General features: G+C 40.1%; 1 pseudogene; it reads right to left on the bottom strand.

The window, feature by feature from the left end:
• Positions 1–10,219: 10,219 nt before the first annotated feature.
• Positions 10,220–16,602, bottom strand: part of LOC131750332 (serine/threonine-protein kinase MARK2 pseudogene) — a 63,076-nt pseudogene continuing 56,693 nt past the window's right edge.

Here is a 16,602-nt window from a genome sequence, read left to right as displayed (position 1 = left end):
CTGGTGGGCAGGACTGCATCCAGTACTGTGTTTTGGAGCTTCTGTGACCTTATTATGATTTTAGGCAGACTCTCTGCTAATGGGTGGGGTTGTGTTCCTGTCTTGGTAGCTGTTTGGCATAGGGTGGCCTGCACTGTAGCTTGCTGGTTGTTGAGTGGAGTTGGGTCTTAGCATTGAGATGGAGATCTGTGGGAAATCTTTCACCATTTGATATTATGTGGGGCTGGGAGGTCTCTGGTGGACCAATGTACTGAACTCGGCTCTCCCACCTCAGAGGCTCAGGCCTCACACTTGGCTGGAGCACCAAGACTCTCTCAGCCACTTGACTCAGAAGAAGAGGGAGAATCAAAAGAAAAAAGGAAGGAAAGAAAGATAGATAGAAAGGAAGAAAAGTTCTTAAAATGAAAAGTAAAAAAAATTATTAAAAATAAAAAGTAATTTAAGAAAAAAAGATGAGAGCAACCAAAGCAAAAAAAGTAAATAAATCCACCAATGATAAGGTCCTAAAAACTGTACTAAAGCAAACAAACAAAAAACAGGCAGAGAGAACCCTAGGACAAATTGTAAAAGCAAAGCTATACAGAGAAAATCACACAAAGAAACATACACATACACACTCACAAAAAGAGAAAAAGGAAAAAATATTTTTATATATATATATAAAAAGGAAGAGAGCAACCAAATCAATAAACACATCTACCAATCATAATAACCTCTAAATGCTCAACTAAAATAAACATAAATCCCGAAACAAATTAGATGCAGAAAACAAACCCCAAGTCTACAGTTGCTCCCAAAGTCCACCTTCTCAATTTGGGGATGATTCATTGTCTATTCAGGTATTCCACTAATGCAGGGTACATCAAGTTGATTGTGGAGATTTAATCTGCGGCTCCTTAGGCTGCACAGAGAACTTTCTCTTCTTTGTTCCCACAGCCTCTGCTGTTCAGCTTTGGATTTGGCCCCACCTCTGCTTGTAGGTCACCTGAGGGCATCTTTTTCCCACCCAGTCAGGACAGGTTAAAGTACCAGCTGATTAGGGGGCTCTGGCTCACTCAGGAACAGGGAGGGATGGGTATGGAATGGAAGGCAAGCCTGAGGTGGCAGAGACCAGCATTTCTGCAACAGCCTGAGGCATGTTATGTGTTCTCAAGGGGAAGTTGTCCCTGGATCATGGGACCTTGGCAGTGGCAGGCTGCACAGGCTCCCGGGAGGAGAGGCATGGATAGTGACCTGTGCTTGCACACAGGCTTCTTGTTGGCTGTAGCAGCAGCCTTAGTGTCTCATGCCCTTCTCTAGTGTCTGCGCTGATAGCCGCAGCTCGTGCCCATCTCTAGAGCTCATTTAGGCAGTGCTCTGAATCCCCTCTCCTTGAGCACCCTGAAACAATGATCTATTGCCTCTTATGCAGCTCCAGACTTTTCCCCAGACTCCCTCCCAGCTAGCTGTGGCACACTAACCCCCTTCAGGCTGTGTTCACACAGCCAACTTCTTCCTCTCCCTGGGATCTGACCTCTGAAACCTGAGCCTCAGCTCCCAGCCCCTACCCACCCCAGCAGATGAGCAGACGAGCCTGTCAGGCTGGTCAGTGCTGGTCGGCACTGATCCTCTGTGTGGGAATCTCTCCACTTTGCCCTCTGGACCCTGTTGCTGCACTCTCCTCCGTGGCTCCAAAGCTTCCCCCCACCCATTCCCCATCTCCACCAATGAAAGGGCTTCCTAGTGTGTGGAAGCTTTTCCTCCTTCACAGCTCCCTCCCAGAGAGGCAGGTCCCATCCCTATTCTTTTGTCGCTGTTTTTTTCTATTTTCTTTTGCTCTACCCAGGTATGTGGGGGTGTTTCTTGCCTTTTGGGAAGTCTGAGGTCTTCTGCCAGCATTCAGTAGGTGTTCTGTAGGAGTTGTTCCACATGTAGTTGTATTTTTGATGTATTTGTGGGGAGGAAGGTGATCTCCATGTCTTACTCCTCTGCCATCTTGAAGGTTCCTCCCATAATTCTTAATATGTGTTAATAGTTAAATTTTGATTTCATGTCCTGTTTTTTTTTTTAATTTTAATGTATTGCATTTAATTGTCCACCATTATTTATTGAACCAAAGTATAATTTTATAAAAGCTTCATCAAAGTAGATTTAGGAAATATATCAATGTTGAATGTTTTCAAAAGTTTTCAAGATTTAATTACTAAAAATCATGTTGAGATGAAAATGATTTATCACAACTCTCTCTGTTCATTTATCATGATTTTTTAAAGAATAAATTAAAGAAGAGTTTGTTTCTGAATCAAATAGTATAAGCAATCTATGACAAATCCAGTATTAAAAAAAACACATTTCCCTTAAGAAAGCATTTACCACTTTAAATTCTTAGCCATAGGGCTCAGGAATTCCATGTAAAGTGACACGTATGAAAAATCATGTCACAGAGTTAATACAAACTTTGATTACTCAACTAGCTAACTTTTTTTCAGCCTTAGTATGTTAACTTTTATTTCTCTTCTTCCCTGAGATGTATGAACACTCAAGACAAATAATGTACATATTCCAGTTATTACTAGAGAAAGTTTAAATTTTAAAGTTACAATTCTGTATCTAATTCCAATGTGTGGGATTCTTTTTTCCCACATCTCCAAGCAAGTCTCTGACACCAGCACTACCTCCTGCAATTCAACTCAATTCTCACACTATGTACAGAGAGATAGCATCAGATTTCACAGTCTAAGGACTCAGTTCCACAAGACTGCCCTCCACTTCAGATACCAATCATAAGTCTAGGTTGCCCTACCTGCACTTCTGACCAACTGGCTATAAATCAGAATTTCCTACAGCCCCCTTCTTGGGTTTGATTAACTTGCTAGAGCAGCTCACAGAACTCAGAAAACCAGTTTACTCACTAGATTACTAGTTTATTACAAAGGGTGTTAAAGAATAATGACTCAACAGCCAGATGAAGATACTTATAGATCAAGGTATAAGGAAAGGGTGCAGAACTTCTCCGAGGGTCTCTCTCCCTGTACCTCCATGTGTCCACCAACACTGAAGTTCTCAGAAGCCTGCCATTTGGGGTTTATTACATAGCAACGATTGATTAAATCATGGGCCATAGGTGACTGAGCTCAACTCCAGCCCCTCTCCCCTCTCAAAAGGTGGGGGTGGGAGAAGGGTGGAACTTTAAGTTCCAACTCTCTAAGCACATGGTTGACTCCACTGGCAACCTGCCTCCATCCTTAGATGCTTTGCAAAATCGCCTCATTAAATTAACAAAAGACACCTTTATTGCTCTTTTCACAAGACATCCAAGGGCTTTAGAAGCTTTGTGCCTGAAATAAGGATGAAGAACAAATATATATATCCTATTATAAATCACAATACTACCTTAGCCAAGAATGTCCTTGTGACACATTGTTACATGGTTTTTTTCAGTAATGTCCTGTGCTTCTTCATGAGTTTTGCCAATGGAAAGGTAGCTATGGAGGAATCATGCCCAGATCAGATACAGGTGGAGATGCAAAAATAATAGAATGTTATTAATCAGAGTGGAAATAACTAGTTGGGCTAAAACATTAGGTGTTTAATTTTCTAAAGTGTATAAAGGGTATATGTCTTTCCCTAAATTTCTGTCTGCATACATCTCATAATACAAAGTTCTTCTTACATGGCTCACTACAGTTTTGTTCATGATAATTCCAGGCGCTGGATAAAATCCACTGGTGCTGACATAAAGTGCTCAGTGCCTGAATATAGAAAAAAGCTAGGGCAGATTGTCTCTTTCTACATAGTCTAAACCCCTTATAAGTAGTCATTCTCTAGCACATTTTATCAGTTATTGTCCCAGTAGAGAGCAGATGACAGAGTCAAATTAGATACTTAAAGAGTGTCTAATAAAAAGCCTGTTAGCAGAGGTGTAATGGAGTTTACGGGAAACTAAGAAGAAATGGTGAAATAGCCCAGGGCTCATAACAGCAGAGACCTACTAACAACATTTCCTAAACCTGAGGAGGTTTCCTTTTCTCAGTAATATGAATTAATAATTCTGAAACTAATTTCTATGTATTCTAGAATTGGACAAATACATAAATATATACTAAGGATAGTGGCAACCAGATTTCTGAGGGTTGGAGAAGGGAATTATATGGAAATGAGAAGACAAGAATTCTATGGTATTGGATTAAATTTGGAGTTATCAATATAAATTGATAGACCTTCCATAAGTCTGCCTGCTGAGAGACCTAGAAGCAGCACCAAAACAGCAATGAGCATACCTTGAACCACTAGGAGGAACTAGACCTCCATGGAGAAATGGCTGATTCCAGGGCTGAGGCACTAAAAGTACAAGAAGAATTTTGAATGTTGTGTTGAGCCTCAAAGTAAGAAAATACTCAAAGAATGGTGGGACATGTCAAGAGAACATGAAGGCTCGAGGGCTTGAAGGACCCTCAACAGCCAAGATTCTGACAATCTGACTTGAAAAGAAATATGATAGTAGCAGATTATAACCCCACTGGAAAAATTAAAATGTTTGAGTCCATCCTGATAAATAAATAGGAAAGAAGGAAAAGGAAGAAATGACTACTATAAACTGAAGAAAGCCACACAGCAGGAACTGTGGCCTTTGGCACAGAGATGCAGTTCACCAGTGGTTACCCAGAAGGGAGAACGCTGGAAGGCAATGAGCTGCCTATCAGCCCTCTCTTCCACCCCTCTCTAGTCTCCTACGGGTATCTCCCATTGACGGATCCTTACCAGAAGCTAGAGGTCATGGCAGCACATTGATGCAATCTATGCAGGTCAGATTCCTGGAAAATAGAAAACAGGATGACAGGATGGCTTGTGGACCTGCAGAAGCAAAAAAAAAAAAAAAAAAAAAAAAAAGATCCAGCAAACTATTTTTGACATGGTTGCCACAGAGGTTTTTCCAAAATAGACATTTAGTCATTTTTGTTTTCTTTTATTAAACAATTATTGCCAAAAAGACAGAACTTCATGAAAGTCAAAACTCTTCACAACTTGGTCCCAACCTTTTTTAGCTTTTCTCCACCACTGTCTTGCTCTATCTCATAAACCGAACTCCAATCTTATCAGACGATGTGATGTTTTTGAAGTCACTCACTCATAGCACTGTGGCTTTACCTACCTTTGTTTTCCCTTTCTTGGAGCACTCTTCTCTCACTTATTTAACACAAAATTTTCTACAAATTCTGAAAGGTCTGGGTCAAATATAACCTCATTTCTCTTCTTCCCAACCACCATTAGGCAAGTGAAATTTTACTCCACTTTTATTAGGCAGAGGTAACTGGTGAGAGATTTGTGCTTCAATAATACTCACTCCAAAATCAATTATCAACACATACCATGTAATATATTTTTTTTATCTCTTTTGCAGGTGAACTGAGATCTTTGTATTTTGGCCATGTTCCTGATATAGAATTCAGGCACTCTATAAATAACTGAGATGAATATATGATGACTCAAATTATACAGAAATCTGATTTTCACACTATGCTTTATGAAACCCTACATTCAGTTACAATGTTTGAAGAGTCAATTCCTCAGATCACTACCTTCATCACCACAAAGCTAATTCAACCAAACCACCAGATCTTATGTTATTTAATATGTAATATTTTTTGAACAAAAAATTCCACTGCTAAAACATATTGAAAAAGTACTAAGACATCACAGAACATTTTAAGAATATGTTGCATTTATATAACTGACATTGAAAATTACATATACATTTGGCCCTTGTATCCACAGTTGGTTGAATCTGTGGATATGGAACCCACAGATATGGTGGGTGGATACCCAAGTATGATTTTATATATATATATATATATATATATATATACACACACATACAGATATATATATATTTATATTATTTTCTATATAATGAATAATATATATAATATGACTGGGTTTTTATGTCCCCCTTTTATAAATAAAGAAATGAAGAAGCAAAAAAGTTAAACAACTTGCTCAAGGTCATATATCTTGCAATGAGGCAAGACAGAATGTTCATGATGGATAGGATTTTCTTTAAAGGAGTTAAAGGAGGAAACAAAGGAGGAAATGCCAGTAAAGAGACAGGTTCTCCTAATAATGGCTATAATTCCCAGTGGTGTACAACATATTTTTTCTGTTCTATACATAGTAGTTTATATCTCTTAATCCCATACCCTTATCTTGCCGCCCACCCCCCCATCCTTCTCCCAACTGATATCCACTCATTTTGAGGCAGGAGATAGATGGGCTCCAAGCTAGTTATTTACAGCTGGCCTCCTGTTCACACTTCCTGGGGTGAGAAGATGGGCTCCAGGCCAGACATTCATTACCAGTCCCTTGTTTATATTTCCTGAAGCAAGAGACAAGTGGGCTCCAGGATAACATATTTATGACTGGACACTTGTCTATATTTTGATATCTGCACCTCGATATAAAAACCAGCAACAGAAATAAGGTAAATAACCAGACATTGGACAGAGCCAGGGGCTGTAGTGGCTAGGATTCCTGGTTTTCATCCAGGCTACCCAGGTTCAATTCCTGCACAAGGAATTAAGATCTTGCTTCACACCACCACTCACAGCTGCCTCTCTGAGATCAGTTTGTTTTCTATATCTGTGAGTTTGTTTCTGTTTTGCTATATACATTCGATTGTTTTACTTTTTAGATTCCAAATATAAGTGATAACATACAGTATTTGTCTCTGTCTGACTTATATAATCATTATTTTGTAACAACATTAAATGGAGTATAATCTATAAAAATACTGAATTACTATGTTGAACACCCAAAGCTAATATAATGCTGTAAATCAACTATACTTTAAAAAAATTTACACAGGAAAATAAAAGAAAAAAGAGAGACAGTCTCTCCTGGCAAAGGTCTTGGGGAAAAGCCAAACCTCCCGAATTTAAAATTGGAATGTCTACAACAAACCCCCTCTTCACCCTAGAGAAGAATCAGCAAAAACTGCCAATTCTGCCTGTGAAAAGGGAGGACAATCTTCTTTTGACATGGCTTCTTTCCTTTTTTCAGGTTGAGTAAATGATCCTTTTCTGTACAAGGAATGTCATCATGTTAGCCTAAGGAGATTAATGCAAGTCCTAAATGAGAGTGATATGCTTCTTCCTCATTGACCAGGTCTGGCTAGGGAAATGAATTGCTGCCCATTTTTTGCACAAGAGAAATTGTTGCTCTTACTAGAATTACTCAATTGAATCAGAGATTTGCTCTCATTAACTCCTCGGTGATTGCTACTATAAGAAGTGTTTGATTTTTGGCAACTTTTGTTGTAGGAAACAAAATCTCAAACTGGTTCCAAGAAAAAAGAATTTAATTACAAATACCCACATGAAAGATGTGAATCTCTTGGACATTTAAAAAGAGAAACATTGCAGGAGGAATTTGAACACCCGTAACTGGTAGGAGCGTCTGGACATGGGGTAGCTCTACAGGCACCTCAATAACAGAAGGAGTCACAGGGTTTCTGTTGAGGTAACTGGCCATGAACAAGAACACAGTTATACTTTGCATGTCTGTTTCTTTCCAGTCTGCTAATCACTCATGTGTTTTTAATATTTCTTAAATTCTCTAGACCTGCTGGTCTAGAGTTGCTGCTACTTAAAATTTAATATGAATATGGATCATCTGGGAATCGTGGTAAAATGCAGATTGATTCAGGAGGTCTTGGATAGAGCCTGAGATTTTGCATTTCTAATTAATTACCTGCTGATGCCAAAGATGCTTGTTCACAGATCATGGTTTGGGTGCAAGGTAGAGAATCTTACCAAGTCAGGCAATAAGTGTACTAGGCCAGTTTAAGGGCTTGACTGCCCTTGGGTCATGTGCCTATGATTTGTCCAGTCATTTGGGACCAGGGTTTGGGGATAATTTCCTCATTGTATCAAATACACAGGGACTGTGAGAGGTGAAGTTCACCAAGGAAGGGACTGGGATTAGGCTGACACTCTAAATTATGCCTCCTATAAGCAGTTACTTTCCACTGAGTATTGATTTTAGTTCAGTAAGTTTATGTACTGGTGAGTATCATCATAGACGATCAAAAGAGAGTCAGACACTCAGAGCCTCCCTACTCACCATATTACCTCTTGCTTTAACTTTAAGATATGGAGAAGTGACCTCATTTTCCCATAGTCTACTTACAGTGGGGAGAATTGTACTCACTAGGAATTTTGCTAAAAACGTATCTCTCTTAAAAGCAACAACCTTGGTAATTGGCATGTATTATCAAAAGCTGTGGTCTCATATATTTTTTCTGCATGTTATGGAAAAATCTAGAAACCGGGATTTTGTGTGTGTGTGTGTGGTACGCGGGCCTCTCACTGTTGTGGCCTCTCCCATTGCGGAGCACAGGCTCCAGACGCACAGGCTCAGCGGCCATGGCTCACGGGCCCAGCCGCTCCGCGGCATGTGGGATCCTCCCGGACTGGGGCATGAACCTGCGTCCCCTGCATCAGCAGGCGGACTCTCAACCACTGCGCCACCAGGGAAGCCCTAGAAACTGGGATTTTTAATGCAAATTCTCTATTATGAAAATGGAGTGATCATCCTAGAATACACCCTTCGTCTAATCACTGTCATTGATGATTCACCTCCAGAATAAAGACCAAGGTCTTCTGCTCTTCGGGGTTCTTCAGAATCTGATCTCAATTTATCTTTCTGTGTCATCTCCTACCACTTTGCCACATGCCATACACTGTGTCATTCTATGTCATACCAATTATTACCTACCTCAGCGAACATCTGAGACTCGGTGATTTTCCTGCAGCTCTTTTTACCTAAAATGTGATTCCTTGTATATTTGCAATTCATATCTCTGCTCATCTTCTGATCATTCCACTCACAATTATTTATATTATTTTCTTTGTTCCAACAGCCATCAGTAGGTACCTTAAAATAGCACTTAGTACAGTATATTTGTTTATGCATGTCTACTACAAAAATTATTTTAAATATTATATCTTCATAGATGAGCAATATTTTATTGAATGAATGAAGAAAATGAAGGAATCAGCTGGTCTTCAGAAGGAGAGTTGGAGATGCAGTGGTTAGGGTCATCTGGGGAGGTGAAAATGGGGAAAAAAACAAGCAAATAACAAGGTAAGCCATAGACAAGACACACACTACACACCCAGTGAATGGACTCATACAGGTATTTCTGCCATTTGCTTCTCGCTTGACTCTCTGCTGGGACTGTTCGTTTTCAGCAAGTTAGAATGATTTTTAAATCCTAAATTCACAGCTGCTAGAATATTTACTTCTCCTAAATGAAACCACTCTTTTCATAATTCAGGATTCTGGTGCTACAACAGCCATTGAATTGAAAGTCAGCACCAAAAGGTGACCCATGAAGGGCTTCCCTGGTGGCGCAGTGGTTGAGAGTCCGCCTGCCGATGCAGGGGACACGGGTTTGTGCCCCGGTCCCGGGAGATCCCACATGCCGTGGAGCGGCTGGACCGGTGAGCCATGACTGCTGAGCCTGCACGTCTGGAGCCTGTGCTCCGCAACGGGAGAGGCCACAACAGTGAGAGGCCCGCGTACCGCAAAAAAAAAAAAAAAAGGTGACCCATGGAAATGGCAGGGAAAGTAAATCAAATATCAAATAAAGCCAATTCCTTCACTCTCTCAGCTGATTACTATTCTTTAGAAGATAAAATATTTAATCCATCCTAGAGCTATGGAATCCAGGGGCTCTTATTACTGAACACCTTTATTGTAACAGGTTAGATGTGTTCATCTTAGCACTTTATAACTTTGCCTGGAAAACATTTATACTCATGAGGTCATTTGGCTAAGCTTTATTGGCTTATATTTATCCCAGAGAAAAGAAATTTATTTTTCTTTGCAGAAGTAGCTCAGTGCTTTCCTGTTTTCTCATGCCATCGTTGATTTTAAGTGATTACAGTTTTAACCGTCTGATCCAGAGATGTTTTATCTTATGCTTCCCTTTTGCTCCAGAGGGCATGATGTGGATGTAGTCTATTATTATAAAGAACAGTTTATTTTAGTCAGCTCAAAGAAATGCTAATAGACATTATGAGTTAATAGCAGGAAGAGAGAGAGAGAGATAGAAAGAGAGAGAGAGATAGAAAGAGAGAGAGAGAGAGATGTGTGTTGTGTTTCCATTTGGATGGTTTGTCTTTATTTCAGTAGACCAATCTCCTCTCCCCTGCAAAAATAGAAAAAATGACAGAGAAAGTCATGGGAAGAGAAGAAGTGCCAGAGGGGGAAATACACTAGTCCACACTGGGGGCAGAGCAGCTATAGCCAGCCTACTTCTCCTCTTATCTTTCTGATGGGTCGTGGCAGCCTTTTCAAGCTTAAACTCCATGGTGATGTTAGAGGCAATGTTTCTAAAGGCCATGGAAATGCTTGATATCCACTTAAGTAGAACATATTGAGAGACCTCAGTGGCACTTTGCACACCACCATCTTCCACAGCATGCATTCCTTTTGGCCCTGGGAACTATGCATGTACAGCAGCAAGTATTGGGCTGGCCGAAAAGTTCATTCAGGTTTGTCCATAAGAGGCTACCAAAAACCCGAACGAACTTTTTGGCCAACCCAATATTTTTGTTTGTTTGTTTAGATCACACTGGCAGCAGTTTGCATCCAGGACCTTGCACATCTCCCAGTAGACTCCATGTGCTTGTGATCTTCATACTCCATGTAAAGTAGAGTGGGCACCACTTAGCCTCTCGAAATTCTTTTATCATTGCTTCTGCTGCCCACCAGGTGAAGTCTGAGAGTCTCCACTAGTTCTTCTGGCCCTGACTGTTGCCAGAGGGAGAGGCTGTGGTCTTCCCACAGGGCAAATGCTGCTGGTTGTGTATATGTCAGAGCTGTTCAGCTTGGAAGGAATTTCCTGTCTGGGGCTCCACCTTTGTGAGAAACCACAGGGACATGCTGACGGGGCTGTGCAGAGGCACCTCCCCATTGCTGTCTGTGAGGCAGCACCCAGAGGCTTGGTTGGGCTGCACCAAGGCTGCCGTGGGTTTCTAGTGCAGGCAGGGCAAAGGCTGGGTCAATCTCAGGGGAAGCAGAAGCTGATGGAGGCCCCAGAACTTAGCCTGGTCAGGCTCTTTTCTTTCTGGCGGAAGCTGGTCCTTTCCAAAAATGGGGAGTTCCTGTTTTGATTTCTGCTGGCGGAGAGGTCACTCTTTGTGTAGGGAACAGGAGTTATTTTCTTCTTTTCCAAGACAACCAGAGAGGCAGCAGGCAATTTGACTGTGCTGCTAGCATTTTGTTCTGGTTCCTGGCCATCTGAAGGCTGCTGATTTTCTGCACTGCTACTCTGAGTATTCTGAGAATTAGAGATGGAAATGGCAGGACCAACATTATTGCGGACACCCCACTGGTTGGGGTTGGGAGAGACTATTCTGTACCTTGTGAGATGGGAAAGGATTGCTGCTGTTGGTCAGATTACATAAAGGCTGGGGCCTCAGGGTGATAGTATAGCCTTCCAATTCTATGTTCTTGTGTCCCAGGAGCTGATGGGTGGCCATCCCCTCGAACTTCTGGCCCATCAGGGAGTACTTGATCTCTTCTTGTGTGTAACCTATTGACACCATAAATTCTGGGGGTCTTTGTAGTCAGAGAGTAGTTCCACATAAGGCTTTAGTTCATCTTTATGACCCAAATTTATCCATGAATCTTTCATAATTTGATCAAAAGTCCCTCTCTTGCTGGGAGCGCTTCTCTTGGTGGAACTGAGAATGAGAAATTTCTTGAGCAGGTTTTCACACTCCACGGACAAGTAGAAGGGAATATGGTATATTTCACTCAGTAACTTCTCTCATGGCTTCTTGAGATCAGAAGGCAGGGATCAGATGACCCCTGCATATAGGATGACTCTCAGCCTCCTCACCTCCCACATGGGTCTATGTTAAATTTTTCCCTGGAGTAGTTCTGGGGCAGCAAAATTACTGCCACAGAAGTTATGTAGCTGGTTGCCAAAGGTGAATTTGCTGCTGAAGCCAGAGTCTACAATCTTGATGTTCATGTCAGCATCCGAGAGCAGGTTTTCTGCCTTTCAGTCTCTATAAACAACCCACTTCTGTTGGCAGCACTGCACAACAGATACTTTCTGGTGGAATTTTCTTCAAGCCACTTTTCCTTTCATGTGCCATGAGCTACTAAGTAATCAAACACATGTCTTCCACTAGCATATTCCATGATGAGGTAGAGTGTTTTCTCAGTCTTGAGATTAAATAGCTTTTCCTCTCTTGGTGAAAACAAACCCTGAATTTTCTAAAGTTTAATACTGAGATTCATACTCACTGTCAATTCACTCTCAGAAATACATAACTTGAAGTTATATAAAAACAGAGCCTAGAAATGTCAATATTTATCTTGAGGTGACAGATTTATAGTCCCCTTAAGAAAGTGCTTAATTTCCCTCTAGTTAATTGTAACCAATAGTTTTTAGGGGATTTGTGAGGTACACAAACAATCACCATTGGTGGTAGTGTAAACTGGTGTAAATATCTTTCAGTGGGGATTTCACAGTATCTATGAAATTAAAACATGCATGTGCTTTTAACTTATGGTTCCATTTTTATAAATCTATTATACTTACATGGACACATATGGAAATGCTTATATGGACACAAAGATATGTGTGCAGGGATGATCACAGCAGCATTATTTATAATAAAGAAAAATATTTATAATGATGAAGAACATGAGCTAAGATGAATGTCCATCCATAGAGAGATGACAAATTATCTATGGTACATTCATACTTTGCTTAATGGATTCCTATCATTCTGCTCATCCAGATAACTTTTATCCTTGTGATATTTGTTTAGAAATGTGGAGAGACCATTATTGAAACCACACCCAGTTCCTTCTCCCAACAATGTGGTTTGAGATGGAAATTGGCATATTTTAATTTCTCTGTCTGTAGGCCAACAATTACCCAATGTTCCAGACTTGGGTAATTGAACAAAGATGTGACAGTCATAATTCCCCAGACTTTTACATACAGTTGATTGAGCCAGAGATGGATACCTAACCCAAGTTGAATCAGTTAAAGTCATGCCATAGATTTTTTTGAGGTGGAACTAAAAAAGAGAACCTGGGAATATTTTGGTAGCCTCATTCCCCTTCCTGTAGAAATTATTAGCTTTGCAATGAGAGAGACAATCCAGCTGACAATATGCAAGAATCTGAGTTTAGAGAAGAGTGTACAAAATTTTGGTTTCAGGAAATATTGAGGCCCAACTCCACCTTCTGATACTATAGTTTAATTAGTTAATACTTCTTTGCAATTCATGAACCAATAATTTTTGTTTTGATGTTATACTGGTGAGTAAAAAGGCACATTTCATAACAACATGAATAATTTCATATAATTTTTATAAACCTTACACCTTATTTGTATATGAATCTAAAACTCATCATATAAGACAGAGCAAAGTGTTGACAGTGATTTACCCTTGTAGTGGCAACAAGAGAGGGAAACACTTTTGTTTTTACATTGTATGCTTTTATACTGACTAACATTTTAACAATCAACTCTGTTAGTTTTATAGTTGAAAAATAATTTTAAAATCCCATCAACTAAAAACTTCGAGGAAGAGTATACAAAGAAAATCAAACAAGTGCCTTGCACCACTCACTCTTGAATATTCTGATGCTGAGGGCACCTGCATTCACTGGTTTCACAGTGAAGCCAGTAGAGAATCGTAATTGCTTGTGATAGAAAGCCAAAGTTGCAGAGTGATTTCCCAACTCACAAATGCCTAATTTATGAACATCTGGCAGGTAATGAGAAAGCTACTAGCCCAGGCTAACTTGCCAGGAGACAGCATAGCAGAGTGAGAAATGCTTCAGCTTTGCAATTTGAATTGTGACTCTCTGTTCACTAGCTAACCAAGTGAGTTATTTAGCCTTTCTGCACCTCTGTTCCTCATCAATAACATATGCTAACAGTGATTCTTAACTCATAATATTGCTATGAAGTTTAGCAGAAAAAGTGCGTGACAAAGCCTGGCACATACAATGCACTCTCTCTATGCAAATGTTAGCCATCCACGTTGTAGAAGGCAGCATGTCCTCTAGGTGCTCAACATTTCACTGCATCTCTGTATTTTTTCTCTAATGCAAAGCTTGGTATCTGTTACCAGGTATAGACAGCAAATCCCTTGGAATAACGATTTTCCTGTCATGGTGACAAATTTCGACATGTTAGAATCAATTTCTTCAGAATTAATTCTTGTCCCACATATCTGCACATCATTTGATTGGAGTAGAGCTACACTTACGTTTATTAAGTTCATCACAATAAAAGCAGAGAGCTTGTTTTACTTCATATTTGCCATTTCAAAAGTTCTAAGATTCATGTTTTTTTTTACATAGTACAAATTCCTGAAGTCTGATATCTCTTCGAATCAATGGAGTCTTTCAATATGCACTATCCAGGCAGCAGGCCAGGAGCTACTTGGGTGGTAGGGTGTTATTGCCTGAAATGGGCAGGCTTGGCCATAGCCATCCATTGTATCATGGCTCTATGTATTATTTACATTGCTAATACTAGATGCGTTGAGTTTAGTTGCCTTTTAAAATGTCCTCAAAAATAATACACTATGACTAAGCAGTGAAACAGACGATATTGTATATTCAAAGACTTATAGAATAGAGCAGCATGATATGTATTAGAACTCTATATCTAAATACATCTAAAATAAAACTTCTAGGGCTTCCCTGGTGGTGCGGTGGTTAAGAATCCGTCTGCCAATGCCAGGGAACCAGGTTTGAGCCCTGGTCCAGGAAGATCCCACATGCTGTGGAGCAACTAAGCCTGTGTGCCACAACTACTGAGCCTGCACTCTAGAGCCCATGAGCCACAACTACTGAGCCCACAGGCCACAGCTACTGAAGCCCACGCACCTACAGCCCGTGCTCTACAACAAGAGAAGCCACCGCCATAAGAATCCCATGCACTGCAACAAAGAGTAGCCCCTCTTCGCCACAACTAGAGAAAGCCCTCTCACAGCAATGAATACACAACACAGCCAAAAATGAAAAGATAAATAAATTTATACTAAAAAATAAATAAAATTTCTATGTCAGAAAGTATTGTTTTGGAAGTTGACTATACTTTATCTTCCATTGCTGTTCATAAAATAATAACACTATGACAGATTTTAACTTAAATTCAAATAAATATACTAATCACATCAAGAAATATGTGGGCTTCTTCACTCTCAGGGTTTCCCACTTTACTCTGGCCCACTGTCCTCCAGTGCAGTATCTACTGACTACAGACTATATGCCAGGCCTATTGATGGGTACTGTTTTTCTTCCACCAGGGATCAAAGCTTTTCCTACCGCATTCTATCCTAAACAAAGACCTTTCTCCGACAATCATTTGCAGTGGCTGTACTTTCACGTCTAATCCCTATACTTTTGCTGCCATTATGAGCAAACAGACTGAGTGACTGAGCCAGAGTCTGCTTTTGATACAGAGGCCTTTACAAGTGGACCCTGCCACTGAGACAGTTGATTCTTGATGAAAAATACATTTACTTGTAGAAAGGATGCAACTTATTATGAACTGTAAAGTTCATCTAATTCTCAGATATCTATTAAACTCACAATGTAGATGCAGTGCTAATCTCAAATCTCTAGTATTTGAAATAATATCAGTTTGGACACATATGGTCAAAGAAAGCACATAGGAAAGAACTGAACAGTACTGCCCCTGGCTTCTGTCACTGAGAAAAGGAGAACACACAGGACCACTCAGAATTGCCATAGAATTTTGGTTGTACTAAAATACAGATATGAGAGTCAGGAAATTTGGGTCATCAAGGAGGAAAGTGGGAGTTTTCAGGGAGAAACAGAGATTTTCTTATTGGAAAACCCATTATAATTAGAAAGGAAGCCAACAATTTCCAAGAGATAAATCTTAAAGATACATGAAGCTTCTAGGAGATGCAACAATGGCTCTGTCTTCCATACACAGAACTTTCCCAACTCAAAAAGCCCCCTGTGTGTCTTTAATTCAGGGATCACTCTTAGCAGTGGGAGACATTCACATTATGAAAGGCAGGTGCGTGGGGATGAGACACACCGAAGGCACCACAGCCTTAAGCCACCATCTCATGTGAATTCCTTGACGTCATCTCTTTGAAGAAACTGTCATATTGGAACATTTGCTATTTAAAATGTTCCTTTTTTATTTCTGCCACACTCTAACTTTTTCCCCAGTGTTGTTTAGTTGAATTTCCACAGCTAAATGCAACTACATTATAATCCAATTAAGGCCGTATTTCTGAATCAGAACTCTCAGGATAGCATAGGAAGGTTCACTGCATACCTTAATACCCTGGTAATTTTATTCCCTGCCATATTGGGGATTAATGAGGTATTTATGGAGAAAACATTAGAACGTGCCATGCATGGTATTGAGTTTTTGAGGAAATATGATTTAAGTTTCAAAGAACTTACAACCAGGCTTTGTAACTGATGCTTTTTTAAAGTGAGTTCTAACTGGGTAGGAACAGTACACTTGAGGAAGCTCACGTGAGCTACCATCTTCACATTCAGGTACATCTGAAAATGGATTCAAATTCT

This window comes from Kogia breviceps, chromosome 2 (assembly GCF_026419965.1).
Source record: "Kogia breviceps isolate mKogBre1 chromosome 2, mKogBre1 haplotype 1, whole genome shotgun sequence".
Lineage (NCBI taxonomy): Eukaryota > Metazoa > Chordata > Mammalia > Artiodactyla > Physeteridae > Kogia > Kogia breviceps.
Note: the sequence above shows the minus strand (reverse complement) of the source record. Positions and strands in the feature narration are given on the sequence as shown.